Genomic DNA, 15,587 nt, shown 5'->3' with positions numbered 1-15,587 from the left:
TAAAGCAAAATTTCACAAATGCTGGAAATCGGAACAGAAGCAGAAAACGCTGGTGATAAGCTTTAGGGTCACTTCGTGTTGGTGACCTTTCAAAAAGTTAAAAATGCAACAATCATCTAACACGAAATAATTTGGATGAGGTAGGAAGGTGCAAAAAAAACAAAAAGGAAAGACTCGAATTGTGTGGCAGCAGCAGAGATTAAATGACAAAAGAGTTGGTGGTGTTAACCAAATTTCATCATGGGAAAGAAGACAACAATGGACAGGTCCACTCAAAAGCAAATCCATTGGACATGCCATTCCTCTGCCTGACACCACTCACTTGAAGCAACTAAAACATGGGTGTTGGAAATTAAAAAAAGAAAGCACTGGAGAACCTCAGAAGATCTAGCAAAATTTGTGGAGCGAGAAATATGATAAACATTTCAAGTCCATGATACCTTTTCAACTGTTCTGGGGAAGAGTCATATCGGACTTGAAACATTAACGCTTTCTCTCTCTCTGTTGATGCTACCAGACCTGCTGAGGTTGTCCAGCAGTTTGTTTTTCTTCCAAAACCAACTGCTGTACTTGGTGCTCAGTTGCAGAAGGACTGTGGAAATCTTTTCGGCTATCTTCATATCATCCTTAAAAAAGGCAAACATGTGCATCAACTCATAGGAGACCCTGCATTGTGACTGGCCAAAAGTAGTTGGCTTATTTGTGAAACCATCATCAACAGGATGCAAATGTGAAGTAAAGAAGTCAGAGAGAGTGTGCACAAACATCTAAACTTCCTATCTATCTAAACATTCAAACATTGTCTGCCTGGCATGTGAAGGAGACTGCAGATTGCACATGGGACCTATCAGCCAACTCAGACTCTACTGAACCAGAATGGAACAATTATGAAGGACTGCCTAACAGGTTCAGAAAAGGAAGGAGGGTGAGGAACTGTGGTTATCTGAGAGCAAAATGGGAGATACGAGGCTAAAAAATTGAAACAAACAGAGAGTAGACTGAGATTAAGATGGGAAATTATTGAAATCTTGGAATCACTCATGGGACGTGGGTATCACTGGATGGCCAACATTTATTGCCCATCTCTAGTGATCCTACAGAAGGTGGTGATCGTCTTCTTGAGCCACTGCACTCCATGTGCTGGAGGTTGACCCACAATACCTTTGACGGGGGATATTCCAGGATTTTGAACAAATGATAGTGAAGGAATGGGAATACATTTCCAAGTCAGGATGGCAAGTAGCTTGAATTCAGTGTTGACTATCGAAAATTGTGGAGCAGAAGTTCCAAAGTCACTGTCCAATGGGGTCACAGAATGAAAAATTCTATGCTCCAGGTAAAAGGGCAATCACACAGTGGACTCTGGTGGGACAGAGTTCTGTCCGTAATTCAAATGGCAAGTTCTAACAGAATTTTTTCTGAAGCCCCATCAGTACTTTGATAGTGATTACTGAAAAAGCCATTGCTCTGCAACTCCCCAATGCCCCACTCTAATAACTCTCCCTCCTCCCTGTTCTTCTCAAATAGCATCCTTTACCCCTCCAGTCTTCCCTCCTCCCCAACACCAACACATGTGCACACACATACACACAATTCTGGGGTCATGATAATTTTGAAATGTTAAAATTGTGTCAGTGGAAAAGTGTTGAGTAAGGACTAAGTGAAGGATCAGCTGCCTCTCAAGCTTATGTTGATCCTCATTGGAATATTCCAGGAGGCAGGGACGGAGAGGTCAGTGTGACTGCAAGGTCGAGAATTAAAATGAAGAAGTTCAGAACTAGAGATGTTCCACAAAAGAGTCATCAAATCTCTCATGTAGAGAAAATCATATTGTGATCATTAAGTACACATGATATAGATTATATTTAAAGAAGAGCAAGTAGTTGCTGTTTAAATTTTAAGTGCTTTGGTGAGTGACAACAGAGAGGAAGCAAAAGCTTTGGTTTTGCTTTTTCAACACATATGGAAAGGTACCTTGGAGGAAGAAGAGTATGTTGGGGATAATTCAGGCATGACCCAGGTTGCCACTGAGAGAACAATCTCTTTGGAGTGCTGAAAAGGATATTGTTTGACACTGGTATCTAATTGGAGTTACCAGAAATGGTATAAGATGATCCACTGGATACAGAGACAGGTGGGGTAGGAGGTAAGAACAAGAGGAAGCAATGACAGCAGAAGTTCTGCAAACAGGACTGTCACAGTCAACGGCCCTATAGACCACAATGGGAAAAAAATGCTCAAATTTGAGGGAAAAAAAAATGACTGAACCCCTGGTATAGAAGGTTGCATCATCAGAAATAATTTGGAGGTGCTGGTGTTGGACTGGGGTGTACAAAGTTAAAAGTCACACAACATCAGGTTATAGTCCAACAGGTTTATTTGGAAGCACTAGCTTTCGGAGTGCTGCTCCTTCGTCAGATAGTTGTGTCACCCCACCTGATGACGGAGCAGCAGTCTGAAAGCTAGTGCTTCCAAATAAAATGTTGGACTATAACCTAGTGTTGTGATTTTTAATATCATCAAAAATGGTAAAGTCCTGGCAAGTGTTACTGAACAGAGACCTTGAATTGCAGGATCGTAGTTCTTTGAAAGGAGTCGCAGATAGAAAGGATTGTGAAAAAGGCGTTTGATATGCTTTCCTTTATTGGTCGGAGAATTGAGTATTGGAATTGGGAGGTCACATTGCAGCTGTACACGACATTGGTTAGGCCACTTTTGGAATATTGTGAGCAATCCTGGCCGTCTTCCTATTGAAAGGATGTTGTGAACCATGAAAGGGTTCAGAAAAGATTTACAAGAATGCTGCCTGGGTTGGAGGGTTTGAGCTATAGGGTGAGGCTGAACAGGCTGGGGCTATTTTCCCAGGACTGTTGCAGGCTGAGGGATGACCTTTTCGAGGTTTATAAATCATAAAGGGCATGGATAGAGTAAATAGGCAGGGTCTTTTCCCTAGGGTTGGGGTGTTCAGAACTAGCACATATACGTTTGGGGTGAGAGGGGAAAAATTCAAAAGGGACCTAAGGGGCAATAGTTTCACAGTGAAGGGTGGTATGTGTCTGGAATGATCTACCAGAGGAAGTGGTGAATGTTGGTACAATTACAACATTTAAAAGGCATCTGGATGGATATATGAAAAGAAAGGGTTTAGAACGATATGGGTCAAGTGCTGGCAAATGGGACTAGATTCGGTGACGATATCTGATCGGCCTGGACAAGTTGGACTGAAGAGTCTGTTTTCTGTGCTGTACATTCTCTAAGACTCTAATAGATGACACAAAACTGGAAAAACTGGATGAACAGAATTAATTCCAGAATGAAGTGTAGCTACAGAAATTACTGGACTATAATGAACCATACGCAGAGAATGCTGATCAGACTCAGCAGGTCTGGTACCATCTGTAAAGAGAGAACTAGAACTACTGTTCGTGTCTGGTATGATTCTTCTTCAGAACTGGGAGTGAGAAAACAATGAAAGTGAACAAGCAGGAAGATTAAAGTGGAAGTCCTGTCAGAGAAGAGCAAAACGTCTTAAAAGGCGGACATACCTGGAATAGAAGTGTCTGTTAATTAAATATTTTAAATAAAAGCAAAATAATGTGAATGCTGGAAGCCTGAAACAAACAGAGAATGCTGGAGAAACTCAACAAGTCTGGCAGTATTTGTGGAGAGGGAATCAATGTTAATGTTTTGCATCCAGTATGGCTCTTCTTCAGAACAAAAAATTCAAATTTCAAAACCAGTCAGCTGTGTCGATTCTCCTCTGTATCTTCCTCTGTAGATTTTTCTGGGTCTTTTCTTCAGTATTCTGTTGCACAGGTTTCACATGAACAGGTACCTTTCAGAGAGAGATTCTGTGGGCAGTCTGTATTTGTTGGTGCTCTTTGTCGCTCTGACTAACTGTTCAAAATGCCCGATTTTTACACCCCAAAACATTGGATCATCTCATTGGTTTGATGTTTTCAAAACAGTAAAATTTAAATTCGATTGGATTTTGACATATTGGGGCATAATTTAAACTGATTGGCCAAATTCAAATTTGTTGTGTACCATAGCAACAGCTCAGCTATTTGTTTCTCTGCCAAATGTTACATTTTCCATTTTTATTTCAGCACACTTTGTGCTTGTTAAGTCCTTGCCAGCTTTCTCTCTCTCTTAAAGGTATGGTATACGCCCACACTTTCATAACACAAGCCATTATTGAGTAGAACCATATGCTTAGTTCCACTTTTATCTATTCAGGCACAGCTAGCGAATCACTTCTCATGGCATCTCTTCTTGCATTGGTTCTGAAATCTTCCCAAGATCTACCATTTTTCTATCCTATTTGTTAAGGACTTCCTCTTCATGGCGTGATCCAAAAATAGATCAGGTTCGACATGATGGCACCCACCTACCTTTCCATTGCTGCTCTTGACCTCCACACTATCTCTGATTTCTTGTACTGCTTGCCAAAAATCCAAGTCAGAAATTTTCTCCAACAAATATTGGGAAGCCAGAACCAAAAGAAGAAAGAAAATTACAGCACAGGAACAGGTGCTTTGGCCTTCCAAGCCTGCACTTCAGCCTTCCAGATCCTCTATCTAAACCTCTCACCTGTTTACTAAGGATTTGTATCCCTTTGCTCCCTGTCCATTCATGCATCTGTCTGGGTACATCTTAAATGATACTATCATGCCCACCTCTACCACCTCTGTGTGTATTTCTAACTCAGGAGCATTGCCCAACACTGTGCCTACCTAAGTTCAACTCCTGCTGAAACCTTCATCCCACGTCTTTGTTAACTCTTAAGTGTGTGTTGGACCCTCCAAATAGGAATGACGCTTGCTCATGGCAAGAAGCTGCGCCTTGCGATCTTTCAACACGAGGAGTCTGTTATTCTGTAATTATCTCATAGTTCTGGCTGACAACGAAACTCTCTCACTGATAATCTTGTTATAGGTTTTTTGGAAGGATTTACAGTATGACAATTAACAATCTGTAGCCATCAAGACTTGAGGTGGGACTTGAACCTAAAGCTGGTCAAGATGTAGGGAGGAGAAAGTGAGGACTGCAGATGCTGGAGATCAGAGCTGAAAATGTGTTGCTGGAAAAGCGCAGCAGGTCAGGCAGCTTCCAAGGAGCAGGAGAATTGACATTTCGGGCATGAGCCCTTCTTCAGAAATGAGGAAAGTGTGTCCAGCAGGCTAAGATAAAAGGTAGGGAGGAGGGACTTGGGGGAGGAGCATTGGAAATGCGATAGGTGGAAGGAGGTCAAGGTGAGGGTGATAGGCCGGAGTGGGGGTGGGGGCGGACAGGTTAGGAAGAAGATTGCAGGTTAGGAAGGTGGTGCTGAGTTCGAGGGATTTGACTGAGACAAGGTGGGGGGAGCGGAAATGAGGAAACTGGAGAAATCTGAGTTCATCCCTTGTGGTTGGATGGTTCCTAGGCGGAAGATGAGGCGCTCTTCCTCCAGCCGTCATGTTGCTATGGTCTGGCGATGGAGGAGTCCAAGGACCTGCATGTCCTTGGTGGAGTGGGAGGGGGAGTTGAAGTGTTGAGCCATGAAGTGGTTGGGTTGGTTGGTCCAGGTGTCCCAGAGGTGTTCTCTGAAACGTTCCGCAAGTAGGCGGCCTGTCTCCCCAATATAGAGGAGGCCACATTGGGTGCAGCAGATGCAGTAAACGATGTGTGTGGAGGTGCAGGTGAATTTGTTGCGGATATGAAAGGATCCCTTGGATCCTTGGAGGGAAGTAAGGGGAGAGGTGTGGGCGCAAGTTTTGCATTTCTTCCCAAGATAGAGGAGGCCACATCGGGTGCAGCGGATGCAATAAATGATGTAGGGACACAACCAGTGCACAATAAGACCTCCTTTGTTATCACCTATACTTGCTATTTCAATGTCTTCTTGGGAAATTTCCAATATCTATTCTTAAATAAACGTAAGCTCCTTCAAGAGTCTGCTGTTAATATCCCAAGTACCCTGTCTCCTTCCAAGTCTCTGACTTCACAAATGTAGGTTCAGCATTTCCTTTGATTTGGAAGATTGGCATGTTATTACATGGGGTGGCACAGTGGTTAGTATTGCTGCCTGACAGCACCAGGGTTCTAGATTCGATTCCAGCCTAGTGGCAACTGTCAGTGTGAAGTTTGCACATTTTCCCCGTGTCTGTGTGGGTTTCCTCCAGGTGCTCCAGTTTCCTCCCACAGTCCAAAGATGTGCAGGTCAGGTGAATTAACCATGCTAAATTACTCAGTGTCAAGTGCATTAGTCAGAGGGAAATGGGTCCATGTGGGTTACCTTCGGAGGATCAGTGCGTACAGTTTGGGCTAAAGGGTCTGTTTCCACATTGTAGGGAATCTAATCTAATTACCTTGAGGACTGTTGATGTTGATTAGCAGTAAACCATTTTCTCTGCTGGATGATCTTTTATCTCATTCCTTCACACAGTATATTATTCTGCTGAACCTGGTAATTGACCCATTACCTTATCTGGAGGAACCCCAATTACCCTGAAATGTCCTTTGCAGTTGAACATTTCCCAGGTAACTCAAGCAGTTGCCCCAGAACTTCATCAGGGGCTTTTACCTCATAATGCTCTATAGAAAATGCTAATTATCTATTGAAACAAGTACTTCCTTTTGTGCAGAATCCTAGATTTCTGGACCAGGCTTTGCTCTTTGATTTGATGGGGTATCTTGCATGTTCAAACACGGCAGTTTCTTCTGAATATGAATTTTGTGCTGTGTCCTGAATTAATGAACATTTGTCTGGCTTCCATGTAATTGTATGCAGCTCAAGATGACTATGTTCAAGTTATTATTTTTTCTCAATCTTCTGATACATCTGACTTGAAGTATGTAAGATCTTCAACCTGTCAATTGTGTTTGATGCTGTGGAAGTTTTTTTCTCTCATGATCTAAATATTTTCACATCTTCAATTGTACTGGAGGCTTGCTGCCTATTCAGCAGTATCTTTGTCATTTGCATTGACAATGCTGGTTTCAGAGATAATGGATTGCAATGTTCATCAGTGAGAACAGGAATGAAAAACATTTCCATCTGTCCCATGAAATTTGTGATCTTCTTCCTGTTGACAGTCTGAAGCAATTCATTTATGCCGGTTAATCTCAAATTTCATTCTCATGTTTGAGCTCAACATGAATCAAGGAACTTTTTATCGATTGTTCCTTGATTGATGACAATGGTTTGTTTTTCAATCAGTTGTACTCAGGGAACTAGTTGAACTCCTTCTTCTACTGAAAGGATGCTATGGCCAAGACATGCACACAGGCTAAAAAAATGAGCAATATGGGTTCTGAGCCACATATCCATTTTCAGCTCTTGTACGCTATTTGTGTTAAAATAAAACAAAGAACTGTGATGCTGGAGATCTGAAACAAAAACAGAAACAACTGGCAAAATTCAACTCATCTAGCCACATCTGTGTGAAGAAAGCAGACCTAACATTTTGAGTCCGGTGACTGTTTATCACAACTGCATTACTACATTACTTGTAGCATACCTTTCACATTAAGATTGTTCCACCTAGACAATATTGTTTCATCTGTTTCTTCAGCAAATATATTGAGAAAGCTTTACATTTCTGCTCAGGAGATGCAGGAAAGCGCTTGACCACAACAAGGGGCCCATTTGTTTTTAAGAATTAAGGGACATCTGTTTTTAGTGTCAATGGATCGGTGTGAATAAGGTGATAATATTTGCTCACTTGTGGATTGTGTGGCAGTACTTCCCTCTCACCTCGGGGGCTGGAGGTGTGCATATTTCACAGTTGGATGTCAGATAACTAAATTTCTCATTTATATTAAAGACTCTTAACAAAATTCATTCTCAATCAGAAACAAACCTATAATTTAATAAGCTGAGTGGAATATGCAAGCATTAGAACAATCCTGATAAATTTTCATGTATACCACACTGAGCAGATTTGAATTTATGAAGCTCAGCTCCCTAATCTTGACTGTTCTGGAAGGTGAATGTCCCATTACCCATACAAGCTCAGAAAACACGATGGGTGAAACTGATATAGTAAGAAAGGAAGATGTTCATGTGTGAGTGAGAGAGAGAAAACATTTTTCTGTTAATTACATTTACTGACCGAAGGTTCAAGGGACATTGAGAGAGATAGAGAGAGACAGGACGGAATCTGGTGGAAAGAATAATTCTTTGTGATCTGATTTGAGTGAACACTGGCTTGTCATGGATTGAATGTTTGTGTGTTGTTCCCTAGAGCTCAACATATGGGAATGTTATGAATTTAATTTGCATTCTGGGAATCTAAGATGATTTTAAAAGAAAAAGCCATTTTGTAGGACAATAGTACTGGGCATATTAGCTGAGCAAGGTTACCTCATGACCGTTTCCATATTGTTTCGACTAGTCTCTTGTTGTGATGTACTAGCCAAAGCTATTGACCATTTGGCCTGGCTTGATCAAGGTTTCCCACTTCAATGTGCTCATAGCTTAATTAATCAAGCATACTTAGACCTGTCAGTGAGTTTCTCTTCCTCTGCAAACTTTTGCCATTTTATTGCTGCTTATCTGATTAAGGACATGTGGCATTTTTGTAATTTTAAGACCAAAATCTGTATAAAAACTGTTTGCAGCAATAAGGGAAGTCGCCTGAGAGAGCTGTTAAAGACAAGAACTGGTGCCGCTACTCTGCTAATGGTATTAGAACCTCAGCTCAAGCCTGCTTTCTTGGTACCTATGTTATAGTGTGACACTGGTAAATAAAGATAATAATTTGAACTAAACTGTCTGTAAGAGTTTTATATTCCAGACTATCACAGAGTGGTTCTGTTCGCCGAGCTGGAAGTTTTTGCTGCAAACGTTTCGTTCCCTGGCTAGGGAACATCATCAGTGCTATTGGAGCCTCCTGTGAAGCGCTGCTTTGATGTTTCTTCCGGTATTTATAGTGGTTTGTTCTTGCCGCTTCCGGGTGTCAGTTTCAGCTGTAGTAGTTTGTATGTCGGGTCCGGGTCGATGTGTCTGTTGATGGATGTTCTTGCCGTTTCCGGGTGTCAGTTTCAGCTGTAGTGGTTTGTATATGGGGTCCAGGTCTATGTGTCTGTTATTGGAGTTTGTGGATGAATGCCATGCCTCTAGGAATTCCCTGGCTGTTCTCTGTCTGGCTTGTCCTATGATGGTAGTGTTTTCCCAGTCAAATTCATGTTCCTGGTTGTCTGAGTGTATGGCTACTAGGGATAGCTGGTCGTGTCGTTTTGTGGCTAGCTGATGTTCATGGATGCGGATTGTTAGCTGTCTTCCTGTTTGTCCTATATAGTGTTTTGTGCAGTCCTTGCATGGTATTTTGTAAACTACGTTGGTTTGGCTCGTGCTGGCTATTGGGTCCTTTGTTCTAGTGAGTTGTTGTCTGAGTGTGGAAGTTGGCTTGTGTGCTGTTATGAGTCCTAAGGGTCGCAGTAGTCTGGCTGTCAGTTCTGAGACGCTCCTGACGTATGGTAGTGTGGCTAGTCCTTTTGGTTGTGGCACGGAACGAGGACATGCCACAACCAAAAGGACTAGCCACACTACCATACGTCAGGAGCGTCTCAGAACTGACAGCCAGACTACTGCGACCCTTAGGACTCATAACAGCACACAAGCCAACTTCCACACTCAGACAACAACTCACTAGAACAAAGGACCCAATAGCCAGCACGAGCCAAACCAACGTAGTTTACAAAATACCATGCAAGGACTGCACAAAACACTATATAGGACAAACAGGAAGACAGCTAACAATCCGCATCCATGAACATCAGCTAGCCACAAAACGACACGACCAGCTATCCCTAGTAGCCATACACTCAGACAACCAGGAACATGAATTTGACTGGGAAAACACTACCATCATAGGACAAGCCAGACAGAGAACAGCCAGGGAATTCCTAGAGGCATGGCATTCATCCACAAACTCCATTAACAGACACATAGACCTGGACCCCATATACAAACCACTACAGCTGAAACTGACACCCGGAAACGGCAAGAACATCCATCAACAGACACATCAACCTGGACCCGACATACAAACTACTACAGCTGAAACTGACACCCGGAAGCGGCAAGAACAAACCACTATAAATACCGGAAGAAACATCAAAGCAGCGCTTCACAGGAGGCTCCAATAGCACTGATGATGTTCCCTAGCCAGGGAATGAAACGTTTACAGCAAAAACTTCCAGCTCGGCGAACAGAACCACAACAACGGACACCCGAGCTACAAATCTTCAACCAGACTTTAGACTATCACAGAGTATGATCTCCGGGACGAGCCAAGAGAGGCTTACAGATCGAGTCCATCAGGGATTCCCTGAGCCACCTTGGATAGAACCTTAGATAAAATCAAAATGGTGACCACTGTATCAAATACAGTTGTTAAACGGTTAAATTAGTTGAGTCATTACTTGAAGGACTAATTTCCCAGAACAAAACCTCTGCTAACTTTTCTAATTCAGTTTGACTGTCTAATGTGAGTATCTTTTCTAATGGCGGGGAGGGGTTACTGTGATCACATTAATCTCTTTGTAAGAATATTTAGCATTTTGTTGCTCTGAAATTCTGTTCTATACATGAGTTATAGAGATGTACAGCATGGAAATAATCACTTCGGTCATGCTGACCAGATATCCTAAATAAATTTAATCCCATTTGCCAACACTTGGCCCATATCCTTCTAAACCCCGCACAATCATATACCCATCCAGGTGCCTTTTAAATGTTGTAATTGTACCAGTTTCCACCACTGCCTCTGGCAACTCATTTTCATACACACGCCATCTTCTGTGTGAAAAAGTTGCCCCTTTGGTCCCTTTAAATTTTACCCCTCTCACCCAAAACATATGCTGTCTAGTTCTGGACTTCCGCACCCCAGGGAAAAGACCTTCTCTACTTACCTTATCCATGCTCCTCATGATTTTATAAACCATGAAAAGGTCACCCCTCAGCCTCCAACATTCCATGGAAAACAGCCCCTGCTGATTCAGCCTCTCCCTATAGCTCAAACCCTCCAATCCTGACAACATCCTTGTAAATCTTTCCTGAATCTTTTCAAGTATCACAACATCCTTCCGATAGGAGGGACACCAGAATTGCACACAACATTCCAAAAGTGGCCCAATCAATATCCTGTACAGCTGCAACATGACCTCCCAACTCCTATAGATAATTGCTCTGTCCAATGAAGGAAAGCATACCAAATGCTTCTTCATTATCTTATCTACCTGCGACTCCACTTTCAAGAAGCTATGAACTTGCACTCCAAGGTCTCTTTGTTCAGCAACATTCCCCAGGACCTTACTACTATTCAACGTTTGTGAGAAGATTTGTAGCTCGGGTGCTCGTTGTTGTGGTTCTGTTCGCCGAGCTGGGAATTAGTGTTGCAGATGTTTCATCCCCTGTCTAGGTGACATCCTCAGTGCTTGGGAGCCTCCTGTGAAGCACTTCTGTGATCTTTCCTCTGGCATTCGTAGTGGTTTGAATCTGCCACTTCCGGTTGTCAGTTCCAGCTGTCCGTTGCAGTGGCCGGTATATTGGGTCCAGATCGATGTGCTTATTGATTGAATCTGTGGATGAATGCCATGCCTCTAGGAAATCCCTGGCTGTTGTCTGTTTGGCTTGTCCTATGATAGTAGTGTTGGCCCAGTTGAATTCATGTTGCTTGTCATCTGCGTGTGTGGCTACTAAGGATAGCTGGTCATGTCGTTTTGAGGCTAGTTGGTGTTCATGGATGTGGATCACTGGAACCCAGATGACAAGCAACATGAATTCGACTGGGACAACACTACTATTATAGGACAAGCCAAACAGACAACAGCCAGGGAATTCCTAGAGGCATGGCACTCATCCACAGATTTAATCAATAAGCACATCAATCTGGACCCAATATACCAGCCACTGCAACGGACAGCTGGAACTGACAACCAGAAGCGGCAGATTCAAACCACTACAAATGCCGGAGGAAAGATCACAGAAGCGCTTCACAGGAGGCTCCCAAGCACTGAGCATGTCACCTAGACAGGGGACAATACGTCTGCAACACAAATTCCCAGCTCGGCGAACAGAACCACAACACCTTACTACTATACTTCCTTTCAACTTCTAAATTCTGTGAGATAGCAATGGTGTATTTCTACTCTGACTAGGGTTTACCACCATTTCTTGTGGCTCCTGCATTATTGAACATTTCCTCCTGCACTAAGGCAGAAGCCTTTTTAAAGATATTTTAAAAACAGGAGAGAGGCATTAGTGGACCATGAGAAAATAAGGCTGGAGAAGTCGTAATAACAACAAAGAAATAGCAAAGGAACTGAAATGGAACTTACATCAATTTTCACAGGGGAAGACGCCAGCAGCATACCAGTACTCCAAGAGAGTTGGAGGTAAAGGTGAGTGTCATGGTCATCACTAAAGAGGAGGTGCTGAGGAAGTTGAATTGTCCAAAAGTATATAAATCGCCCAAACCAGATAAATTACACCCCAGAGTTCTGAAGAGATAGCTGAGAAGATTGTAGAGGCATTGGTGGTGATCTTTCAGAAATGACTGGAGTCATGAAGGATGCCCGGAGATTGGAAAATGGCCAATATAACATGGCTCTTTAAGAAGGGAGGAGGCAGAGGTCAGGAAACTATCGGCCTGACTTTGGTTATTGGTCAGATTTTGGAGTAAATTATTAATGATGAGATTATGGAGTACTTCAAAATGCATGGTGAAACAGTGCGAAGACAGCACAGCTTTGTCAAGGGGTGGTCATGTCTGATAAATCTGTTAGATTTCTTTAAGGAGGGAACAAGCAAGTTAAACAATGGAGAGTCAGTGAATGTGACCTATTTGGATTTTCAGAAGGCCTTTCACAAAGTGCCACACAGGAGTTTCCAAAATAAGATCAGAGTCTACTGTGTTAGGGGCGACATACAGGCATGGATGGAGGATTGGCTGACTGGCAGAAAACAGGGAGCCTTCTCTACAGCCTTCTATGGCAATGAGTTCAACAGATGCACCACCCTCTGGCTGAGGAAATTCTTCCTCATTTCAGTTCAAAATGGTTGTCCCTACATTCTGAGGCTGTGTCCTCATAATCTTGGTCTCTCCTACCATTGGAAACATCTTTGTCGAGGAGAAAGTGAGGATTGCAGATGCTGGAGATCAGAGCTGAAAATGTGTTGCTGGCAAAGCGCAGCAGGTCAGCCAGCATCCAAGGAGCAGGAGAGTTGACTCTCCTGCTCCTTGGATGTTGCCTGACCTGCTGCGCTTTTCCAGCAACACATTTTCAACATCTTTGTCGAGTTCACATAAAGGGGTCTTTTTCAGGATGGCAGCCAGTGACAAATGGAATTCTGCAAGGCTTGTTGCTGACAGTATACCTAATCATGTTATACATTAACGATCAAGGTGAAGGAACTGAGGGCATTGTTACTCGGTTTGCAGATTACACAAAGATAGGTAGAAGGACAGATAGTATTGAGGGAGCAGGGAGGTCTTGGAAGGACTGGGGCAGACTCTGGTCAGACCATATTTGGAATATTGTGAATATTGTGGAATATTGTAATATTGTGGAATATTAGTTTTTTATCTAAGGAAGGACATACTGGTATTGGAGGAAGTCCACCGAAAGTTTACAAAAATGATCCCAGGGTGAACAGCTTGTCATATGCTGTTAAGCACTTTGGTTTAGTGCTTGATGGATGAGGGAGAAGATATCACTGAAAGTTACAAAACATGAAGAGAACTAGATTGAGTGGACGCAACAAAGATGTTTCCAATGGTAGGAGAAACCAAGATTACAAGGATACAGCCTCAGAATGCAGGGACAACCCTTTAAAACTGAAATGAGGAGAAATTTCTTCAGCCAGAGAGTGGTGCATCTGTGGAACTCATTGCCATAGAAGACTGTAGAGACCAAGTCATGGTGTGTATTTATGACAGGTTCAAAGGTTACAGGAAGACAGTGGGAAAATGCAAGTAAGAAACTTATCAGCCATGAATGGTGGAACAGACTTGATGGGCCAAATGGCCTAATTCTGCTCCGATATTTTATGGTCTTATGCCACTGTTCCCTGTTGCTGCTCCCACAAGTGCTGCTAATTGTTTTTTTTTGTGTTTCAGCTGCTGATTAATGGCTGATGTTTCAAATTAATTGGGAAATGAGCATGTATAATCAAGCATTGCTATTGCACGAGCCATCATAAATGTGTAAACATCAATTTAAACCACCCAGACATTTAATTTGCTTAACTGACTGTTACTCATGACAAAAGCAATTCACTCGAAGTTGCATCATCAACAGGGAAAAAAAACTATTTATTGCAAACACTCTTATTCTGTAAGAAATAGCAGAGAAAGAAAGGATTAACAATTGACTACTATGTAACTTAAACAATCGTCCTTTCAAACCCCAAATACACAAACCACAAATCCATGTACATTCATTCACTATTAAGACAAACAAAAGGCATACAGTTTGACAATGATATGGATGAAAAAATGTAAGGAATACAGTTCTGAAGATCAAAATCCAAATCACAAAGGTTGGTTGTCTCTCACAGTTCACTTAGAGTCATATAGAGTCATAGAGATATACAGCATGGAAACAGATCCTTCGATCCAACACGTTCATGCCGACCAGATATCCCAACCCAATCTAGTCCCATCTGCCAGCACCTGGCCCATATCCCTCCAAACCCTTCTTTTTCATATACCCATCCAAATGCCTTTTAAATGTTGCAATTGTACTAGCCTCCACCACTTCCTCTGGCAGCTCATTCCATACACATACCACCCTCTGCGTGAAAAAGTTGTATTTTAAATCTCTTTTATATCTTTCCCCACTCACCCAAAACATATGTCCTCTAGGTCTGGACTCCCTCACCCCAGGGAAAAGACTTTGTTTATTTATCCTATCCATGTCCCTCATAATTTTGTAAACCTCTATAAGGTCACCCCTCAGCCCACAATGCTCCAGGGAAAACAGACCCAGCCTGTTCAGCATCTCCCTACAGTTCAAATCCTCCAACCCTGGCAACACCCTTGTAAATATGAATCCTTTCAAGTTTCACAACATCTTTCCGATAGGAAGGAGACCAGAACTGCAAGCAATATTCTAACAGTGGCCTAACCAATGTCCCATACAGCTGGAACATACCTCCCAACTCCTGTATTCAATACTCTGACCAATAAAAGAAAGCATATCAAACACCTTCTTCACGATCCTATCTACCTGCGAATCCAATTTCAAGGGGCTGTGAATCTGCATTCCAAGGTCTCTTTGTTCAGCAACACACCGTAGGACCTTACCATTAAGTGTATAAGACCTGCTCTGAGTTGCTTTCCCAAAATGCAGCACCTCGCATTTATATGAATTAAACTCCGTCTGCCACTTCTCAGTCCATTGGCCCACGTGATCAAGATCCTGTTGTAATCTGAAGTAACCTTCTTCGCTGTCCACTACACCTCCAATTTTGGTGTCATCTGCAAACTTACGAACTATATCTTTTATGCTCGCATCCAAGTCATTTATATAAATGACAAAAAGCATTGGATCCAGCACCGATCCTTATGGCACTCCACTGGTCACAGGCCTCCAGT

This window comes from Hemiscyllium ocellatum, chromosome 11 (assembly GCF_020745735.1).
Source record: "Hemiscyllium ocellatum isolate sHemOce1 chromosome 11, sHemOce1.pat.X.cur, whole genome shotgun sequence".
NCBI lineage: Eukaryota > Metazoa > Chordata > Chondrichthyes > Orectolobiformes > Hemiscylliidae > Hemiscyllium > Hemiscyllium ocellatum.
The sequence above is the reverse complement of the archived record's forward strand: the minus strand, read 5'-3'. Positions refer to the sequence as shown.